A 22,819-nucleotide genomic window follows, 5' to 3' on the forward strand; every position below is an offset into this window, starting at 1 on the left:
CATTTATTTCAGTACTAGTACACTAAACAGACCAAATACATCTTTCTTGATTACAGTAAAATACACTTAATACAAAGAAAGCTCCAGGCAATACTAGGGTAGAGAGAAAAAAGAGCACTAAAATTATGCGCCTCCACTCCCCACAAAACCTGCCCACAGTGGGGTCTTTTCTCCCCCCTGGAGGCTGTCTGGGAGAAAGGGACAAGTGGCAGGTAAACAGGAAGGGGTGACGTGCTCCAATGTGGTGCTGCTCTGCTAAAAAGTTGGAGAGGAGGATTTTTTCCAGTTGGAACAGTTGTGAGAATATAAAATAAGCTAACTTTGCTATATTGCCAATAATAGAGTCCAAAATCCACCTTCTCTCAATGTCCTAACTTTTCTAGTAATTAAATAACTTTGGCATCACAGTGAAATGAAAGGGGGTTTTCTATCAACTAAGCCTCCCTCCCCCGAAAAGGGCACAGGTGCTGCAACAACTCTGAGGAAGACAGTGAGGGGCAGAGAGGTTTGTGTAAGGAACAGGCTCATGGGACTGTGGGGCTGAGTCCACATCCGCAGGGTGGGTGGCGGGCTGGAGACCTGGGAGAGGGGAGGCTGCAGCTGGAGTCCAAGGCACGGGGAGGAGATTCCTGCCTCCTCTGGATGGTGGTCATTTGGACAGAGACCCAGGCACATTATGGAGGGCAACCTGCTTTACAACCTAATGCTAATCACGTCTAAAAATTACCTTCCCAGCAACTCCAAGAACAGAAGCAGACTCATAGATACAGAGAACATTCTAAGGGTTGCCAGATGGGAGGGGATGTTGAGGGGATGGGTATAAAAAGGTGAAGGGATTAAGAGGTGCAAATTCATTGTTACAGAACAGTCATGGGGATATAAAGTGCAGCAAAAGGAATAAAGTAATTACATTCTACTAACAAGTACGGTGTCAGGTGGGTACAGATTTATGGAGATAATCCCTTAGTAAGTTATGTAATGTATAATCACTGGGGTGTATACCTAAAGATAATTTACTATTGTATGTCAACAATAAAAATGGTTAGAGAAAAAAAATAACTTTCTAAGAATTATTTATTTGTGACATGTGCTCTGCTTACTTCCAAAAAGCATTTAAAGCTATTGTTATGAAGCCTGAAAGCAACCGGACAAATTGAAGTTCTCCTTGGGAAAATGTTGATGGTATATTGTAATGCAAGTTACAGCATTACTTTGGGAGGAAGACACCAACATGTAAGTGTTTTAAAAGCCCAATTTGTTCTAAAGGTGGAGTTTAGCTGTACACTCAGCCCCCTCATGGGCCAAGTCCTGGAAGTGCCCTCACCATTACCCACTTTTATTTCTCCTCTGTCCTCTCCCAGTGCCTAAGAGCCCCCCTTTGCCAGGTTTTGCTGCTCACTAGCACCCTCACCAGACACTGATCAGACAGGAAGGACTGAGATGCCCCTGGGTCAGCACATTCACTTCTGCCTGTAGGTGGCTTTCAGGGATGGTCATTGTGTGTATGGGGGTTGGAGGATTTCTGGGTTAAAGTGATGGGGAAATGTTAATTATGTATCCATTCTTCTCCAGCAAGTGTCTGCACACACAATCCGCCCAGTCTATGACACTCTCTCTCCTGTCTCCCTAAGCAAACCACTTGGACCCACAATGCCTAATTTGAAAATCTTAAAACTACACTGAGGTTCTAATTCTCATTTTTAATCCCTTTGCACAGCACTCTTACTTCTGCCCTAATTCTGCCAGTGAGTATCCCATTCTTTGAGCTTTTTACAATGTAAGCTCCAACACTATCAGACATCTCCCAAGTAAATTAAAAAAAAGAAAGAAAGAAAGAAAGAAAAACAAAAGGTAGAACAATCAAGGTTGGAGAAATTTTTCACTTTCCCTGCTGGGAGGATTTTAACAGACCCTTCATGATGATCTCACTAAAGCTGACTGTCAGCTACAAACATTGTTTATTATAGCTTTTTTGAAATGTAGAAAGAGAAAAAGACTCTATTTTTTAATATTTTACCCCAAAACTATTATTCTCATTCCTTTTCCCATGCTTTTCCCCACATTCCCTACCTCCAAGACTGTTTCTACTGGCCCTCACTAGCAGAAAAGTGTAACGGATTGTTGGACTATGAAAAATGGGTCTGGCAGAAATGCTAAGGGATTTGAGTGTCTGGGGGATGGAGAACAGGCTTGTTTTAGTTCTTTGATGTTTGTTTCAAATTGTTGGGTTGCCCCAAAATTATAAAAGGCTTATAAGTCATTTAATGTGCAAAAGGAGGGACAGCTTAAGAATTTTTCATTTGACCCACTGAGCTTTCAAAAAACCCACAACAACAACAAAAAACCTCAAAAGGAAAAGTTTTAAGTAAACTGCTTAACCGTAACTTGATACTCTTAAAAACACCTTTGACTTGAATAGCTGAAAACAACTCAGCCATATGCATGGTAAACACAAAACGAAACAAAGAAACAAAAACCCTGTAGGCTGAATGGAAATAGTTTCGCCAAGGAAAAATGTCCTGCATGTGCTTATTTAGCATCCGTTTCCCTCTCATTTCTTTGTGTTTGGTAAGGCCAGGTTAAGTTTCTCCCTGTTTCCAAGAGACGTGGACCTGTTGCCAGACTTCTGAGCCCTTTACCCCTCACCCCTGAACCAGCTATGGGAGCAGAACCGGCCTGCCAGCCAGCCAGCGTCTACACTGGAACACTGTGCACACACCTGGCAGAACTGGGATAAACCTAGACGCCGTCCAGACACTGGGGACCCTGTCCTACAATAACAGGGGTACAGAATGCTTCTCCTTTCTCCTGGCCCCACATACCTGCAGCCTGTCTTGCAGATGGGCTCTAGCTAGTATTGCCCTTGATGTCCCAGTGGGAGCAGCCGGAGGGAGGGCCGCCCCTCTACAGTCCTGCATCGGAACATCCTGCCCAAAGAGCGCCCCCAACTCCACAGCCTGAGCATCTGAGGGAGGGGGGTGCCCAGAGCTCCCGGAGAGCTGACCCAGCAGCACAGAAGTGTCCAGGGTATTTTTACGCACATTCCCTCCACCCCCAGACATGTCACCACAGTCTTCTAGGAGAAAATCTTGGGGATTCAAAGAGCACCCACAGAGTACGAGCTCCTCCCTGTGGAAAGTGGGCCTGTGGTGACCTCTGCAGGACCCACGCCCTGGAGTGGAGCAGGCCCAGAATCCCCCCCCCCCCCTACATCCCCAAGGGGTCAGGTGTTTGCAAAACTGCCCAGTGGCTCCCGGTGCCTCCCCCGCCTCCCAACCCCGCTCAGCGTCCCCTCCCCCAGCCCCCCTCCCGCTTCCAGCCCAGACTCACCAGCCCCCGCCTGATAGCGGGGAATCCGGGCGGGACCTGCAGGACCCAGGTCTCCTGCCCCCTTCCCCAAATCCCGCCTGTGCGTCCAGACCCCGCCGGACCGCTCACCCCTCTCTAGAGCGGGGACCAGGAGCCCCTGGGCGGCACCAGCGGGGCTGCACCCTCGGGACTGTGGGTCTGGAAATTCCTCCCACGGGGCGGAGCGGTCGGGGAGCCGCACAGTCCCTCCCCCAGCAGGCGGCGCCCCAGTGCGACCCCCAAGTGCTGAGCATGGGGAGGGGCACCCGGGACAGGAAGGGAGGGAGACCCAGGGGAGCAGAGCGGAGGTGGTTGTGTGAGGTTTGCTTGTAAGAAACTTACAAATGTTAACCTAGGTGTTTGTCCAGTGACAGGAGCAGACCGATAGTATAATCAGTGGACCTCACCTGGGAGTGAACTTGCTCCCCAGGGCACGTGGGGCAATGTCTGGACAAAATGTCTTTTTGATTTTCATGATTGCGGGAGGGGTTGCTGCTGGCATCCAGTGGGCAGAGGTCAGGGATGCTGCTAACATCCTACAATGTACAGCAGACCCCACAATGAAGAATTTTCTGGCCCAGAACGTCCACAGGCTGAGGCAGGAAAGTGATCTCAGTGGAGACACAAGAAGGGCCAGTTCAGGTGCTTCCTCTCACTCAGCTCCCCCTGGCTGGGCGGCTGCAGAGCTGGGCTGAGATTCTGGCTACACGATTGACAGGCTGGCCTCTCTGAGTCTCAGTTTCCTCATCTGTGAAGTGGGGTAGCCATACAAATTCATGGATTTAAAAAAGCAAGGCTTCATTAACGATGGAAGGAATGAGTGAAAGTATTGGGAACCAAGCTTAGCACCTATTTGGTATTAAATATAAAAATAAGGAAAGCTTTGAGTAAAAGGAAGTTTAGAGAGTGTCTGCGACTTGCTGAATGTCACCCAGGACAGAAGGGCACTTGGAACGGGCCTGGTAACTCCTGCCTGGTGCTTCCTGCACCACCGGCCCCTCTCCCTGATAGTATTTAATGCTGAGGGGCCGGCTTCCACCCCTAGCCCCAAGGAAGTTGTTCTGGGTACCGGGAGGCGCACCCTGGCCTGCAGAGGCCTGGAAACATGTTTTAGGCTGTTTGGCTGACTGGAGAGAGACAGGGTTGAGGGGAGAGAGGTGACCTGGAAGGGCCTGACATGCACCTTCCATAATCTCACATGCCCTGACCATTGATCTTTTCACACCGGGCTCCCAGGGACCTTGAGAGGGGGTTGGCAGGTCACACCGGTAGGTGCTCATGGCACTGGGAGGAACCACTTGATTGAGGCACCAGGAGTAAATCAATGGCCTCCAGGTGCAGTGTGCTGAGCTGTAGGTTCTCTCCCTGGGCCAGAGGAAAACCAGAAAGCTAGGTGTGTCCCCCCGGTCCCTGCCAGTGGTGTACTGGGAAATGATTAACAACTGGCTCTTCTGTCCTCCCCAGACTGCCCCCCCCCCCCCCCGCGACACAACTGTATAGGTTTATTGTAAATTTTACTGATATAAAGGATTCAAAGCACATAATTTACAAATAATGGTAAAATATACAATGCTCTTTACTCTAAATCCCATATAGCCAATTGGTGCTCACAAAAACACTTTTACTAATTATATGCCTAACTTTGTATCCATAGCCACCTTAAGGATGCAAATCCCGACATGAATGGGGATTGACATTATTTTGTCAGTGCCATGAGCCACTTCTCTGCAGAATCTGAATCATTTTCAAATACTGGAAGAATATTTACTCAGTCTGTTATGCTGTTCACAATGCCCTAGACACAATACATTTTCACAATTAACATGTATCACTACTATTTTCTCCAGTAGTTTCTGAAGTCTAGACAGGAAAATAGTAGATCAAGCTGATTTGTAGCATTTGCTGATCTCAGGTGGCCAATGTGACATGGGGCTGGGAAGAACTAACAGAAACAATGGACATAAATAACCTTAAAAGAATAGGTAATAGTAAAAGTTAGTGAAATAATGAGGAAGTGATTACTTCTGGGTATTTATTAACTTTGATGAGTATCATTTAATTATGAGCTTATACAATTTAATTTAAAATGACTGTGTCTAACAATCAGCTCACAACATTTCTAAAAATTTAAGAGTTGGGTCTTGTGAATTGGTGCAAGTCAGCCAGAGTGTCTGGTGGAGGGGAGGACCCCTTTTCCTGGCCTCCCTGCCCATTTCCCCTCAGCAGCTCCTGACCTCTACAGCCCCACCCCCTCTTTCATAGACTTTCTTATTTCTCCGAGATGCCAAGAGCAGAAATTCCCCGAGGTCAAACCTGAAGTTCCTCTTTGATAAGCTTAGCCATGCAAGCTCCAGTGCGGTAAGGACCTAGAGGTCTGGGGGTGGCAGGTGGAGCCTCCCGCATCCCACATCCAAACCTCCTCAGAAAGCCAGCTCTCCTTCTGGGGACACATCGCAGCTGGGGAAGGAAAGCTCTGCTTAGATCTGGGGTAATACTGTTGGTCCCGCATGGCGAAGGCATCAGCCTGGGGGTCGCCAGCCACCTCCGTCCCACATCCTATGTTAGAGCCACATCCTTGGACACACAGATGTGAGTTGTGAACAGTTTGCTACTGGGCCTCTAGTCCCTTCCTGAGCTCACCAGAGAGTTGAGATCTGAGTGCACAAAAGTTACAATGAGTAGGGTTTGTTTTGTCTAGTTTTATAAAACTCTTGTATGGGTTTTTCTTGAACCAGGTTCACTAATATGGAAGAGGAGTCCTTCGCCTGTCAAAGGTGAGTCAAATGTTTGTTCTACTGTGGCCTCATGGCCTGCTAACCTGACATCCTGACAGCAGGGGAGGGTCAGTGGCCTCTTCTGAAGCCTCTGTGTTGGGGCCCAGGATGGGGAAGGAAGCAGATGGCCTCAGGTGTGGATGGGAAGGTTGTTTGATAATTTGGCCCAGACTCACTGAGTTGGTTTCTCTGCCCCAGAGCAGCTGGGTTGAGGGGCCATAATGCAGAGCTTGCTTTCCTCCCCTGGAGAGTGTCCTCAGTTTGTCTCCTTGCCTTTCTGCTCTCGGCCACCTTTCCCTCCTTATGTCTTTGGCCAGGGCTCTGGGATGAGCTGTGCCCTCCCAGAGATGCCTCAGCGCCCTAAACATTGTGAGAGCAACCTGAGGGAGGACCTCTGCTCCCAGTCACAGGGGAGGAACATGTCGTTTGCAACTGATGAGGGCCTGGGCCCAGCTCCCCTCAAGGCCTGAGCTTGTGCTGGTGAAGTGAGTAGAGACCCTTCTCAATTCCCACCCTGCAAAGGGACTCCAGGGGTGAGAGTGGCAGTTGGAACCAAGGAGAGGGGCAGAGCTGAGCCCATTTTATATAAACTGCATCTATGGAAACCAGGAGAAGATGGGGATGCTGATATGCCTCCAGCTCCCATCCTGTATTCCAGATGCCTCTGTTCACCAGACTCGTGTGCATGCCCAACTCCTCAGGCAGTCTGATGTCGGGCATCCTGTGTGGGGCACCCTCCTGTCCTGAGATATTCAGGGCTACGGCCATGGGCACCTGTGTTCTCTCTTCCTTCCTTCCCCCAGCATTTGATTACCCTCCCTTTTTGTATTCTCCAGGGAAAGCCTCGATTCTGTCTTGGAGAAGGCTCCTGTCCTAGCAGTTTGGGGGTGCCGTTCACTGCTCTGACCATTGCAGGCCTGTTGCTCCACTGGTCACCTGTCCACCAGACCAGCTATCTCTCCCAGTGTCCCAACCTGGCCACAGCCCTGCCTGCTCCTTCGCCAGGACACCCTGTGAGCACGTCCCATCTCTGGACAAGGCCTCATTCCTCCAGCCCCCTGACCCTCACCCCTGATGTGCTATGTCTGGGTCATTTGTTAGCTTTGTTTTGTCTGCAGAGGCAAGCGTTGGGCAAGGGGGCATCGGGGTATTGGGTCCTCAGAGGCCTGAGAGGCAGAGAGTGTGCTGTGGTGGGGAGCCCACAGGGGACTGCACCTGGGGTGGGGCCGCGCTGGGTCCTGGACCCGCCAGGCATTTCATGCTGGTGGAGGGAGCACTTTTCCAGCGGCCGACTCTAGCTCCTTGAAGATGTCCTGGTAGAAATCGGCTCTGTGGCCCCATATCTCTGGAACTCCCAACATCTGTTTGCTTCTGTGCTAGAAACTTCTCCCCCATCTGCTGACAGCAGGCCCAGGGCCGCCTCCATCCCTGCAGCCTGTGTGTGGCCCGTAGAAGCTGCGACAGAGCTGGGTGTGTCTGGGAGCCGGTGCCACTCTCTTTCTCGTGGCCTCATTGACCACAGGCTACTGGTTGCAGTGGGAGAAGCCCCAGGTCAGTCTCCCCCTTGGAGCAAGTGTTTCTCCCAGGAAGGGGTGGGCAGCCAGGAGAGAGAAGGATTGGGAGAGAGCGAGCCCGTGAGCGCCTGGGCCTTGGCTGAGGAGACCCTGAGACCGAGGGCCAGGCCGGGATCCAGGTCTCTGCTGGTGGTGGAGGTTCCTGGGGAGTTACTTCAACCACCTCTTAGGGGAGAGCCAGAGAGGTGAAGTGGGGTGGACCCGTCAGGCGCAGCCCGAGGTGTGGGTGTGGAACTCAGGTGAGAGGAAGGAGCAGCCTCCTCCTGCATGTCATGTTCCTGGCATCTGTGGGGAGCTCAGTGATGCCTGGAGGCTGTGCCCTTCAGCTTTGTTGGGGCTCGATCCCCCAGTCCTCCTCTTCCCCTTTCCCGCCGTGGGTCCACAGGCATTTGCCATTCCTGCAACTTAGGACCCAGCCGGGTGCAGTTGAGACACCACCTGCCATAGGCCCCCTCAGCCAGAGCCACCTTCCCTGGGATGAGCCAGTGTGCTGTCCTCCGAGCAGCCCCCCTCGCTGTCACCTCCCGTCTGAGTCTGCAGGTGGTTTCTGCTGACGGGCCCTGCAGGGTTAAGGCCTGGCGTCCTCCAGGTAAGACAGAGTCTGAAGAGCAGACCCTTGGAGGTGCTACAGTTTCAAGTGCATATGGGGCCTCCCTAACGCAGGGCTGCGAGGGTGATGCTGACTGGGCTCCTGCTTTATTGAGCAGGTGACAAGGATTTCCAACCAGATGCTCTATTTGCATTGCATCTGGGCTTTTTCCAAGTCAGGGCATATAGACGTTATACCTGTCCTTGACCGAGGTCGCAGTTTCCCCATTGCTTTTGCAGAACCTCGATCCTTCATCCCCACTCACGTGGACCCTGTGGCATCCTGTTTGCAAGCTGGCGGAGCCCTCCCTTCACACTGTTTGGGGAATGTGTTTACTTCAGTTACTAGTCCAGTAGGAGTCATTCTATTTAGAAGCCCAACCAGTGGTTTAGTAATTGGAAATCCTGACGCATTGGGAAGCTGCCGCCTGTTCCTCCATATGTGGGGGCCGCTCTGTTCTGGATCCAGAATGAGAGCAGTGGCCTGTGCCCACGCGCACACACACCAACACTCCAGGTGTAATGGCCTTGGGTGGGGTTGGAAACAAGGCAGCCCGGCCGGGCGTGGCTAGGCGGCCCCCAGGACTGTCTGTAGAGCTGTTATCAGATGAGCGGACCCAGGGAAGTTGATCCCAGGAAGTGAGGTCACTTCCCAATAGAACTTGGAACCCCGGTTACCAGGCACCCAATTTCTAGCAACAGCCCAACAACGACCTCGCTTGGCGAGAGTCATTTGAGAGTGCGAGACGTTCTCTTGCTGTCTTCCAGTGATCGGGCTCCTGCTTCAGGAGACCCCCCAGAGAGAGTTCTTCTAGTGTCTGCTGACATTGGTTCAACCCTCACCCCCGACGTCGCTGGCCATTTTCAAGAAGATCGCCTGAGGTAACACAGGGCAGCCAGGGGGAGACCAATCCAGGCCAGGCCGCCTCTGTGAGCCATCCCTGCGCAACTCACACACCCGCTGGTGCAGGAACAGGTTTCTGGGCACTGGATGACCTAGAGGTCCTGTCACAATCACACCCCAGGACAGGGCAGGCGGGTGGGGAGGGGCTTCCCAAGGGGCCTCAGACCCGTGCCAGTGGGATCCTTGGGCCCTCAGGCTGTTAGACCTTTGCCTTTCCAGTGGAAGTCTGAGCAGACCATGGTGTGTGTGTGTGTGTGTGTGTCTGGAGTGGAGGGTCACAGGGGTCTGGAACCCGCAAAAACAGGGCTCTGAGGCTTTCTGCCTGGTGACTGGGGACTGTCTTTACAGAGCTCCCCACAGGACAACCGACAAGAGCTGACAGATGGCGACCTCAACTCCATCCCCCTGCAGGAGGCACAGGTGCCTCACACATCCACAAGAGTGCAGCACAGGGTCAGGGGGAGTGTAGGTGCCGAGTTCACCCAAACTACAGGACCCCATGCAGGCAAAGGGGCCCCGGGTTTCAGAAGCCACCCTGCTACTCCCCTGAGATCTCTCCTAGAGTCCAATTTCCAGAGGAAACTAGGACCCTGTCCCTGCCCCCCCCACTCATTCCCATGGTCCAGCCTCCTTCAGACCAAATGTAAAGTCGCTCTCCCCAAATTTTTAGGAATATTAAAAGGGAGACTTTTGTAATATTTAACTTAATAGCAATGAGGGGATTTGTGTTCTCTGCAGAGCAGTGCCTGTGCTTTGAGGGCTTGGGAAGAAGGAAAACTACTTTGAAATTTCTAAGATGCGTTATCGTAGATGCAAAAAAAAAAACAATAGACAGGCTAAGTTAAAGTAAAGATTGGCCTTTGTTGGGGAAGAAGCCAGTCTAGGCGATGACTACCCACCATAAACTGCTTTTAGTTAAAAAGTTATAATTTCAGCCATAGCTGGTTTCTCGCTGTGGCTCGAGCATCGGCCTGTGGACTGAAGGGTCCTGGGTTCCATTCCAGCCAAGGGCATGTGCCTCCATTTCTGGATCCATCCCCGGCTCCAGTAGGGGCATGTGCGGATGGCAATCAGTTGATGTGTCTCTCTCCCCTTCCACTCTCTGAAATCAATAACAATACGTTTAAAAACAGAACAAAACAAAAATCACATTTACATACCAGGAACAAAAGCCACTGGATGGAACCAGTAACACCGTTTAGGAAGAGAAAATGTCTAACACTAGACAAGGGCAAGGAGGGTCTGAGGGCAATAAGCAACCCAGACAACTGAAAACCCTTTACATGTACTCTCATAATTTTTATTAAGCTAATTATGTTTTCCTTGTTCACCCACTTTCACGTGTACCTTATCATATGTTCAGCCAGATGAATTAAGACAGTACTATTTCATTTTCATAACCGATCATCAGAATATCATTGTCTAGTAGGTGGGAGAAATCAGCAGGTTCCCAAGTTAAAATCTAATAAGGGAGACAGATATTGCTTCCATCAGGAAACTGTAAGGAGATAATAATATAAAAATCATTTTATGTACATTTAACCAATACAATTCGGTGCTACAAGAACAAGGTTTGGGCAGCAGTAATTTGTGAGCATACAGCCCTCGTCGGGATAGCTGTCTGCCTCCCTGGTCTGGGGCTTCTCGACCTTGAAAAGTCTTTGATCGTGTAGATGGGGGCGAGTGTCAGAGACGGGGACCCGTGTCCATTGGCCATTAGGCCCCTGATAAGGTGCAGTCCCTTTGAACACTGTTGGAGAGAGTCTTCAATTACTGTCTCTCAATGGACAAAACCTCCTGGGAGGACTGGGAAATGACTACTACTAATTTATCTGTCCCTACAACCTTGTTAGTGAGTCATTGATGACAATGTAGAATGTCTGCTTTTAGTTTACCTTATATTTGGAAAACAAAAAGATTTAAAAATCAGCAATATTTAAAACAGAGTCATAAGAACAATAGTAATCCTCAGTTGATTTAGTCCCATTGCCAGTTTTTTTTGTGTTTTTTTTTAATTTTTATCCTGATTATTTGCCAGTATTGTCAGGAATTCTGTTATTCCTTAGAGTTCTATAAATCTCCACTCAGTTCAGAGATCTGACCTGCTTAGAAACCTGTGATTTAGAGTAAGCCAGGGCCCTTTTCATGGATTTTTCTAGAGATGTAACATATTTCTCAGTGCATGAGGATAACATAGTGACTGTCTGTGAATGACAAAGCAGCATGGTTAGAGATGTGACTATAATGCAATAGATAAAAATCTTTTGTCTTTTGTAAGAGATAACATTTCAAGACAATAAATTTTAGTAAATAATAACTACTGTGAAATGTCATGGAGAATAATATGAAGTCCATATGTGTGTGTATGTATTGAGATTCAATACATAATTTTAATATATAAAGAACAAATACTATGTAATATTCTAAACATTGTTCATGGCTTACTGGAAGTGTGTTTTGAGCACTGGAAATAATTCATAAACTCCCAATGTGTGGACCACAAATATCGGGACTACCACTGCGGGATGTCCCCACAGGGAACCATCACTCTTGGCTTGCCTGGTGTCTCTGACAGGTCACCTGTTACCCTAAGAGTTTCCTGTTTGAACTTGGCTTTGAATCTTTGTACGTTCCTTCCTAGATCAGGTGGAACTCTTTAGAACATTTATTTTAATAAAAATATAAGTACACAAACAGAACAGTTCTTATTTTTGTTTGGTAAAGCTTCTCATGTAATTTCATGCATGTTCAATATGCTTAATTTAGTTTAAAAAATGTTTCTTTTATAAGGAGGGAGACTAAATCCTTGAGGTATCCAGGGCCCGCTGGAATAACTTAGTCATCTCTCAGTGAAAAAATCTCTTAAAATTTAAAGTTGGGGAAGGTTGTCAAATATACTTAACTAAAAGTTTATATCATAATTTTTTGTCCATTTTGATAAAACAAGCACATTTTATGGTAATAACTCTAAAATACATTAATCAAACTTCAAAACACTTTTAATGTTAAATATTTTGTCCAGACTACAGAATTCTGCTTATTTGTGTAACTACTTTCTCTTTTTGGGTTAATAAAAGATTATATCCTAGTAATGCTAGACAGAGGCTGGCAATTCACCACACATAATGCACAGATGAACACATATCACCTAAAGACCATGCACAGAATTGGAATTACTAATTCTTAGAGAGAAAAGGCAAGAATCTTTCTTTTTAATCCACACCTGAGGATATCTTTTCAGTGAGAGTGGGAGAGATAGAAGGAGAGAGAAACATCAATGTGAGAGAGAGACACCAATTGGTTGCCTCCGGCACACACCCCAACCCAGGCCGAGCCTGCAGCCATGGTACACGCCCATGGCCAGAATTGAACCCAGAACCCTTCAGCCCTGGGCTCATGCTCTAACCACTGAGTCAAAGAGGCTAGGGCAAGAATATATAGTTTTATAAATTCAAAATTTTCACAAAATTTTATAGCCGTTCACAACCTTTTACACACTTTTCTACAACTTTCACAAACCTTCTCACCCATTCAGAAATAACTGTCCTTGGAACCACTCACTACCTTCCATTTCCCTGATAAAAGACCCTTCATGCCTAACGCTTTCTATTATCACACCTACTTGAATTTTAGCTCTTACAAGCCTTAATTTCAAATGTTAACCAAAAACGTAAATGACCAGCATTGCTTAGATTAACACTTATGAACATATTTTAAATACTCTCACTGTCACAAAACACACCTTCAACAAAGCACAAGATATGACATCAACACATCCAAATCCATTTTACAGGCTTTCTGTAATAAAAAGCCCAAAGCAGGCACTTAAGACTTGCCTAGAAATCAGTGTTTCAGTATTTCATGTTATTTCAAAATATCTAGATATTCAATAATTTTAAATAAAATTCACTAATTTGGAAAAGAATAGTTGACATGAGTTAAGGTGATCTGCATAGGTGGATGAGGGTGTGTTGTGATTTTTTTCTATTTTGACAAGATTTACCTTGCAGAGATTTGTATTTTAAAAATTGGCCTAGCACTGGCTGGCGTGGCTTTGTGGTTAGAGCATCAGCTGGCGCACTGAAGGGTCTTGGGTTCAATTTCTGGTCAAGGGCCCCTACCTGGGTTGCAGGTTCTCTCCCTGCCCAGTCAGGGTGAGCAGCGCAGACAACAAGTAGGTTACCAGGCCACCTCACCTGTCTCTCTCACATTGATGTTTTTCTCTCTCTGTCTTCTCTCCCTCCTTCCCCCCTTTCTTCCACTCTTTCCAAAAGGCAATGGAAAAAATATCCTGGGGTGAGGATTACCAAAAAAATAAAAAATAAAAAAGCCCAGACTAGATTCTTGGTGAAGTTGGGTACTTGCATTTCAAAGATCCTGGGACTTTGGTTTCACAATGTCAGTTATCTATAAGTCACCTGAGATGCCCTGGGCTGGTGGTGAGAAGAGAGTTGGGCTAGGTAGAAGGATTTGGTGGGCTTTTAGTTGTTTCTGGAGCCACATCTCTGGCCCTATGAAGGCTTCAGTTATAAGAGAAGGACAGTGATTTTCAATAGCTCAGGCACTGGGTTGCCACCCGAATGTTGGCAAGGGAATGACAAACCCAGTCACCCACATTGGGACTGTTTCTTTCTATTTGTGTACATTTTTCTAGTTTACAGAAACCACATAGCTTAGGGAAGTCTCTGAGAGCGATAAGGGCTTTTGGATATATGGAACCATTCCATTTCCCTTGGGAAAGGTAAAACAGGACCCAGCTGCAAGGCAGTATTAAAATGAACGGTGCCACTAACTGACCAAACCTGTCTAGTGCCCACATTGTATTAAGACCAGGTCATGTTACAAAAAAAGAGTAGCCTTCTTCTTGAGAGGCTCAGGGTCATATTTCAGCCGGTTGGCAAGTATGTACCCCAAAAGGGGATTCTCAAGGCACTGTGGCCTGGTTGCCCATCTATAGAGAGATCTATGGAGCAATCAGAGAGTTGGAGGCATCTTTGCAAGTCTCTGGGCTCCTTGGGCCATTCTGAGTAGGCAGGTGTCCTGTTAAGCTGTCTCTCAGGCTCTCATGGAAGATAATAAAGAAACGATGGTTAGCAAACCTTCAGTCAGTCTCCAGATGTGTTTCCTCTTTGGAGGTTCCTTTGAAATCATGATTTCCTCCTTTTGGTCCAGTATCTGGTTCACTTAGTTCTAAAGACTTATTACCCTTCTGGTAAAAGCATAGGTGGGGATCACTGGTTTCATTTAAAACACACACACACACACACACACACACACACACACACCCCCAAAACACCCATCCCACCCTGTCAGGTGAATGGGGGCAGATTTGATGGTAAAGATAGATGTATATCCCATAGCATTCCCTAGTTGGAAGGAAACAGGTTGTGATTTAAAAACAGACATTGGCTAAATATCCCTGCCATGTGTACAGAAGCTTTACTCCAAAGGGAAGGCAATTAGTTGGGTGTGGGTAAGAGCGAATAAAGTAGCCCCAGTATCTACAGGAGCCTCAGTGGCTTCCTGTTTATGATAATTCCAACTTCTCCCAAAATGACCTGAGAAGAACCACCCTTGGAGCAGCCCTGAGCCTGCTTTTGTTTGTTTTCTAAGTCCTATTTGAGCCTCCGATAGTCCTTAAACTGGACAGACATCTCCATGAAAGTTGTCTTGCAAACCTTATTGAGTAATCCTGTGCTTTTGCTCCCAGAAAGCAGTAGGTATATTAATTGGAGTAGGTCGGAAGAGTCAGGGTTACATGTCCTAACAGCTAAATTTCTTTGTGAACCTCTCAGGTTCACAGAGAACATTGGGAACAATTGCTGGTTCCCCTCTGGCTGAGACCAGCTTTTCTCCAAAGGGAGCTGTTAGAATTCCCCTCCTCAGTTTCCCTTCAGGCAGTAGGGAGTGTAGGGAGGAGACTCCAGGAGAGGGAAGGAAGGGGAAGGGCAAGTAGGGAGAGGAAGCCCAGAGAACAGAGGGTCCAGGGAGGAATGTGGAAGGGGGAGGGAGGGCTGTTGGCAGATATTAGCTTCAGGAGGGTTCAGAGATAGTCCCTAAAGTTTATAATTACCATCCTTTTTAAAAGAATGTATCTGTGCTTCTCCTTCGAAGCTTCTAATTTCCGAAGGAAGGCATGTTTTGCATTCATTCACCCAATTTTTTTTCTTTTTTCTTTTTCTTATTTCAAGCTCTCATTTATTAGACTAGTATTTATTTTGTATAATGAAGGGGCAAGGACTCACTAAACAAACACAGGTAAAGAGAATCATAGGGACCATATGCAGTAGAGGGTAAAACAATGAAATAGATTATTTTTATTATTTATTGTTTGTTTAAAATATTACAAATGTCCCTTTTTCTCCCCAATGATCTATTCCACCCCATCCCATCCCCCTGCCCAGTCCCTCTCCCCACCATCATCCGTGTCCTTGGGTTGTGCATATATGTATATAAATTCTTTGGTTCCTCTCTCCCCCTCCACTCACCAGCCCTCCTCCATCCCTCTGACATTCTTCAGTCTGATACATGCTTCCATGTCATTGAATCTATTCTGTTCATCAGTTTACTAAGTTCTTCAGATGCCACATATAAGCAAGATCATATAATGTTTGTCTTTCTCTGCCTGGCTTATCTCACTTAGCATAATACTCTCCAGGTCCATTCTTCTTTACAGCTGCGTAGTATTCCGTGGTGTAAATGTCCCCCAGCTTTTTATCCACTCATCTACTGATGGGCACTTGGGCTGTTTCCAGATCTTAGCTATTGTAAACTGTGCTGCTATAAACATAGGGGTGCATAGATTCTTTCTGATTAGTGTTTCATGATTTCAGATACATTCCCAGAAGTGGGATCAGTGGGTCTAAAGGCAGCTCCATTTTTAATTTTTTGAGGAACCTCCATTCTGTTTTCCATAGTGGCTGCACCAATCTGCATTCCCACCAGCAGTGCACTAGGTTCCCCTTTCCCCACACCCTCACCAGCACAAGTCGCTTGGTGATTTGTTGATGGCAGCCATTCTTACCGGTGTGAAGCGATACCTCATTGTGGTTTTAATTTGCTTCTCTCTGATGATCAGCGACATTGAGCATTTTCTCCTACGTCCCTTGGCCATCTGTATGTCCTCTTTGGAGAAGTGTCTATTCAGCTCCTTTGCCCATTTCTTAATTGGGTTGTTTGTCTTCCTCTTGCTGAGTAATATGAGTTCTTTGTACACTTTGGAAATTAGCCCCCTTATCAGATACATCCGTGGCAAATATGTTTTCCAGACCATGGGGTTCCTTTGTATTTTGAGGCACTTTGTTTTCTTTTCCTGTGCAGAAGCTCTTTAGTTTGATGTAGTCCCATATGTTTATTTTTCCTTTTGTTTCTCTTGCCCTAGGAGATGTATCAGTGAAAATTCCACTACGTGGGATGTCTATGACTTACTGCCTATCTTTTCTCCCAGGATTTTTATGGTTTCATGACTTATGTTTAAGTCTTTAACCATTTTGAGTTTATTTTTGTGTATGGTGAAAGTCGGTGGTCTAGTTTCATTGTTTTGCATGTATCTTTCCAGTTTTCCCAGCACCACTTATTGAAGAGACTGTTTTCACTCCATTGTATGCTCTTACCTCCTTTGTCAAATATTAATTGACCACAATGACATGGGTCTATTTCTGGGGACTCTGTTCTGTTCCATTTATCTATATGCCTGTTTTTGTACCAATACCAGGTTATTTTGATAACAGTGGCTTTGTAGTACAGTTTGATGTCAAGCAAAGTGATCCCTCCCACTCTGTTCTTTTTTCTCAAGATGGCTCAGATATTTGGTGTCTTTTTTAGTTCCATTCATCCAACTTGAAAGCCAACATTTTTCTAATTTTTTCATGAAAATATTACTTTAGGAACCCAAAGACAACTGCATTTTGGCCATTTATAAGTTAATTTTTTCTAATTAAACCTTTCCATGTCTGTTTCCTATCCTGAGTATTAATGAAGGCTGGGGTTTGACAAGTCCCAGGCTTGGATGCACACATTCTTATGTTAATCTCATTGTGGTTTGTTTGTTTGTTTGTTTGTTGTAATACATGCAAAGGCTGAGCAAGTTTTCTAGGAATGTTATGTATTGGGTGAAAACGTGCTGCTCATGGGTGGAGCTTCAGAAAGTCCCCCCCCTTGATTCCCATTCAACACTCTTACGTGCCTTGGTTTCTCTCTAGACTGTCTAAAACAACCTGAAGGACTCAGGTTGTTCCTTGACAAAACCATATGTGCACTCCCCGGGATGAGCCAGTCAGTTTAATTAGAGTCAAGCTGGAATTTCCCTAAGGGGTGCCTGCACATCATAAGGAATGACCTCTGAGACCTCCACCAACATTCTTAGTCACCTATGAACACCTGACACTTCAGCTGCAAGAAGGATATGCCCCTTTTTCTTTGGAGCTGAAAGGAGTTCACCTGTCATTTAGAGTGAATGTTTTTGGCCCAGATCCTCAGAAAGGATTTCCAATTGAAAAGCCACAGTTAAAAACCAGTCACCCATTTTTCCAACTGTCTTGCTTTAGCCTAGGTTCTGTCAACCATAAACCTTACTTCCACCTTGAGGATTTAAAATATAGCTCAGATAAAGTCAGACCCTCTACCACAAGCAAGGGAAGGTCCTGGATCCAAGAGAAAAGTCACCCAAGTTCACATAATGGGTGAAGAACTGGTGGGCTCAGTGGGCCCTTTGCTGGATCCTTGCACCAGGTCTGGGTCAGCAAGGTGGTCCTGGGTGAGCTTCTGTGGAATCCCACCAAACTACACCAAGTAAATGTCATTGTAAAAAACATTCAAATCTGTGAAGAATTTCTGTGAGTTTATTTGAGCCAAAATGTCAAACAGTTGCCAGGAAGCAAAATATCAACACTTTGACACAATGCTCTGGAAAATGGCAGTTTTACACCTTCCTTATTTTATAGTTTATAACCAAAAGGGGAGACGTATGAGGGTTACACAAAAGCCCCTGGTGATGGATTAGTGACGTGGGAGAAAGCAAATCTGGGAACCCATACCAATGAGATTAGTAGTCTATGTAGAGCTGTGCCTGTGCTTTGAGGGGTCTGGAAAAGGGAAAATTACTTAGACATTCCAAATATAGGTTTTCATAGATGCAAAAGGACTATAGACAGACTCAGTTAAGGTAAAGATTGACCTTTGTCAGGGAAGGTGCTGGCATAAGATGTGACTACTCATCATCATTTACTTTTAGTTAAAAAGTTTTCATTTCAGACCATCCTTTGTGTTTACTTTAGGTCTCTGAGTTTGCAAGGCCACCATGAAGGCCTTCCCTGAGCTAGTCAGTTTAGCAGGTGGCCCCTTTTGTTCGCACACTCCTTCGATCACTTCAATCCCACCTCTTGCCACCAATCACTAAATGGTTTAGAGTTGGGTATGACCTGCACTCCCCAACCCTCCTGGCAGTTCATGAGCTGCCTCTGATGGCATGTCCTCCTCTGTCCCACCACAGGAAAAAGCATCAGCCCTGAAGGTGCAAGCAGCTGCAGCTCCAACACCACCCACGGGCCTGGCCAGTGCACCGCCAGTCTCCAGAAGCAGGTGACCTTGAACCAGTTTGATCCCCAGGAGGTGGACTTCTCCAGCCCCACCTGTGTGCCCAGGTTGTGCACCCGGACCTTAAAGAAGCTGGTGGTTTTCGAGGAGCTGGAGAATGGGCTTATGTCAATCTTGATTGCCTTGAAGATGCAGGGCTCCAAGAGCATTCTGAGGTCCTATGAGGTTGTGCTGCCCCCCAATGGAAAAGTGGAGACCAACCTGGAGCTGACCTTCTCTCTGAAATACCCCCATTTCCTCAAGAGAGAAGGCAACAAGCTACAGATCCTGTTGCAGGAGAGGAAGTGCATTAGGAGCTGGACCATCCTGGGCTACAGGTATCTGGGCTACAAGACTCTGGCTGAGGGCACCATCCACATGGCCCAGGTGATGCAGTGACCTCCCCAGGGCGGCCAAGTGCTGAGCTTCTGCAGCAGCATTAAGGAGGCCTCCCCCAAGGTGGCTGAGATTTGGATCTCCTCCCTGTCCAGCCAGCCCATCGACCATGAGGATAGCTCCAGGCAGGTGGCCCCCATGCCAAATCCACTGATAGCTACTCTGAGGGGGAGTCCTGGAGCTTCTCCTCTGAGCAGGAAGGCAGCAATGATGCCAGGTAGTGGCAGGACCTGGACAAGGATAACTTCCACAAGGGGAGCCACAGACGGAGGAGAGTTTGAAAGGGAGAATGGCGGTCATGACCAAGGAGCCAAGCTTCAAGCAAAAGGTCATGGCATGGCTGCAGAGGGTCAGACCCTCTAAGGAGGTCCTGGAGTGAAAGCTGGAACCTGAGGGGTGTGTCTCCGAGGTGAAGGAGAACTTGGACCTTCTCTGTGGCACTCTGGAGAACCCCAGCAACAGTGACTCAGACATGGAGGATAATGATAGTGCCATCAGCACCCGAAAGCCCCAAGGGCAAGCCATATTTCAAAGGCCTGTCACATTCCAGCTGGCAGATGAAGACAGGGTGCATCCACAGTACCTGGAGCAAGGAGAGTCTGGCAGATGTGCCGAAAAAGACATGGGTCCTGGGTGGCAAGCAGCCCAGTGACAGAGTCTCAGAATCGGTGGCCTCCAGCATATCTGCCCCCAAGGTCTGGAGCTTCTCTGCATTCAGCCAGCACATCAAACATGGGGACAGCACCATGCAGGCCAGCCCCCAGGACAAGTCCATGGATCACTACTCTGAGGAGGAGTCTGAGAGCTTGTCCTCCAAGTAGGAGGCCAACAGTGATGCCGGGCACAGGCAGGACAAGGATGAGAACAAATTCCGCCTGGAGGAGCCTAAGAATGAGGGGCCATCAATAGGAAGAAAGGGAGCCATGACCAGGCAACAAGATATCAAATAAAAAGTCCTCGCCAGGCTGGGCAGGGTCAAAATACCACAGGAGGCCCTGGACTCAAGCAGGAACCTGCGGTCCACATCCCTAAGGTGGAGGAGGACCTGGACCTTCTGTATGACACGCTGGAGAACCCCAATGTCAGTGGCCTAGACATGGAGGACAGTGACCATGACAGTGTCCTCAGCACTCCCAAGCCCAAGCTCAGGCCATCCTTTAATGGCCTGAGACACTTCAGCTCCCAGACGGAGACGGGGAGCATCCCTAGTGCCCGGAGGCAGAAGGAGTCTCTGAGTCTGGCCCATGTGCCCCAGAAGATGAGAGCCCTGGGTGGCAAACAGCCCAGCAAGAGAGTCCCAAACTGGGTGGCCCCAGGCACACCAACCCCTGGGGTTTAGTAGGCACAGCCCAGAGAAAGCCTGGAGGCAGGGACCTCTACTAGGGACATGTTCACCAAGAAGCAGCTTCCCAAGGGGTGCGTCACTCCCGTCATCCTGCACTCCCGTCTTCACCTCCACCAGGTCCTAGTGGAAGCAGGCAGGCGACCAGGGCCTGAGCACATCCCTGAAGGAGGAGCAGCAGATGTGGCCACAGAACAAGCAGGCCAACTGCCGGGACCAGGAGTTCAGGTCGATTCCACCGAGCCAGCTGCTGATCCCCAGGAAGACCGTGTATGACCAGCTTACCCTCATGCTCATCTCCAACGACCAGCAGCCCGAGAGCATCATCCTTGTCAACACCCTGAACTGGCAGGGCCAGTTCCTGTGGGACATCTTGCAGGGGATCACCCTGCCCATGGTGTGCACCTGCTCCCCGCTCACGTCCAGGAGGCCTTCAGCACCATCGTCTCCTAGATACAGACATGCAACTGCAATTCCAAGCCCCCAATGGCTGTGAAGATCATGGTGTGGGGGGTGCAGCACTACTTCAGTCATGTGCTGAGGCTTTTCATGGAGCAGCTGTCCCACAAGACGCCCCACTGGCTGGGCTATATGCATTTCTTCGTGATCCCTCTGGGTTCCCACCCCGTGGCCAGGTACCTGGGCTCTGTGGGTTAGCTCTACAAGCAGCTTCTTCCAAGACCTGGCCTGGGGGCACCTGTTCAACAAGCTGGAGGTCCTGAGTGCCTTACAGGACTTGGTGGACATCCTATCGAGAATCACACAGTAAATTGTGGTTGGCAAATGCCCTCCAGCTGCCCACTGTGGAGGCCATGGTCACCTCCAAGCAGAAGAGCTCCAACAAAGAGTCCTCACAGGAGTTCATTCCCTTTGAGGGGGTGGTAAATGTTGGAAGAGTGGAAACATCCTCGGCCATGATAGGAAACTCAGATGTTGAGGGCCCCTCGGGCTCCAGCATGATTTCATCCACCCAGCCCTCCAAGGGAGCCTCATCCACCTACCCTCCTCTTGGTCAGTGAGTCAGGGCCTGTTCTCCCCCAGGCAGGGCTTTCCTGCCAAGCTGAAGGGGTTGCAGGTGGATTACTAGATGGAAGCCCAGCTCACAGACATGAAGAGAGACTATGACAAGAAAGACCTGCCCACCGGCAAAAGCATGCTCAAGTGCACCTTCCAGGTTCTGCAGGTCAGCAGGCTGCAGAGCAGCAGCAAGGCCACAGCCACGCCCACTATTTCCATGACAGTGGTCACCAAGGGGAAGAAGAAAGTGATGTTTTTGCCCAATAAAACCAAGGACAAGGCTGTGCAGTCCAAAAGCCAGAGCATGGATGGCATCAGCCCCCTGGCCTGCATGACCAAACACCTGCAGAACGTGCTGTCCCTTCTCAGTGATTGTGTGGAGTGGGACGGTGTGAAGTCCTTTCGGCTGGCAGCCCAGTGGTGCTCCCACCTCAAGCACTTCCTCATCTGCATCTTTGGACTCTCCAAGTCCACCTTCTAGCCCTGCCCTTGGCCCTGCCCCTCCACCTGCTCTAGCCAGGCGCTGGAGGGACCAGCTGCTTTTCTGTTAACACTTCAGTGCACTACAGAGACACATTCTGGAAACACAAAGAGAAACAGTCTTCAGCGAGAATCTGCTTGCAACCTGGAAATTAACAGGGTGGCCCCAACTGGGAGCCCCCAAGTGCTCTGCTTATTAACCAGACCACTCTGTCAGGTGGGATATCAAGCAGGCAGTGTTGAGCTGGGGAATCATGGAATGTGTGTTTTGCACTCAGAACCCTGACACCCCAGTGAAAAGGGTTCTTGCCTTTGGGACCTGCCCTTTCTAGAAGCCAGGACTCTGCTTCATTGATGTTTCTCTCTCTCTCTCTCCCTCTCCCTTACTCTCTGAAATCAATATATATATATATGAACATATACTTTAAAAATATGAGCCAAAAGAAAATACACTCACTCCTTCTACCAAGAAATACTTGCCATGAAGTAGAGTTTCCGTTTTCACCTCTCCATCTCAGGGCTGCAGTGTGTATTGGGTGTGAGTGTGGGAAAGAGGGTATCAGGGCTGTGCTCCTCTGTGACTTGATGTCCTGACAGGTGGACATAGCAGAGTCAGTCTTGTACCCCTCATCCATTCTCAGTGAGCATCACAGACTCTTTGATTTTTCAAGCTCATGGCTAAGCTGCTCCATGGTAATCGCTGATAGGCCCACCTCCAGGGTGCAACAGTGGAGGTTTGTGTTTGGGGCTGTGACAGGCAGTGATAACCATGTCTTAGCTCTGTATACACAAAGGTATACAGAAGAATTATCTAAATGTTCAC

At 48.1% G+C, this 22,819-nt stretch overlaps 1 pseudogene; it reads left to right on the forward strand.

The window, feature by feature from the left end:
* Nucleotides 1–18,800: 18,800 nt before the first annotated feature.
* On the forward strand, nucleotides 18,801–21,997 carry LOC148091731 (phosphofurin acidic cluster sorting protein 2-like; annotated as a pseudogene).
* The last annotated feature ends 822 nt before the right edge of the window (nucleotides 21,998–22,819 follow it).

Source organism: Miniopterus natalensis, chromosome 13, assembly GCF_054644295.1.
Source record: "Miniopterus natalensis isolate mMinNat1 chromosome 13, mMinNat1.hap1, whole genome shotgun sequence".
Classification (NCBI taxonomy): Eukaryota; Metazoa; Chordata; class Mammalia; order Chiroptera; family Miniopteridae; genus Miniopterus; species Miniopterus natalensis.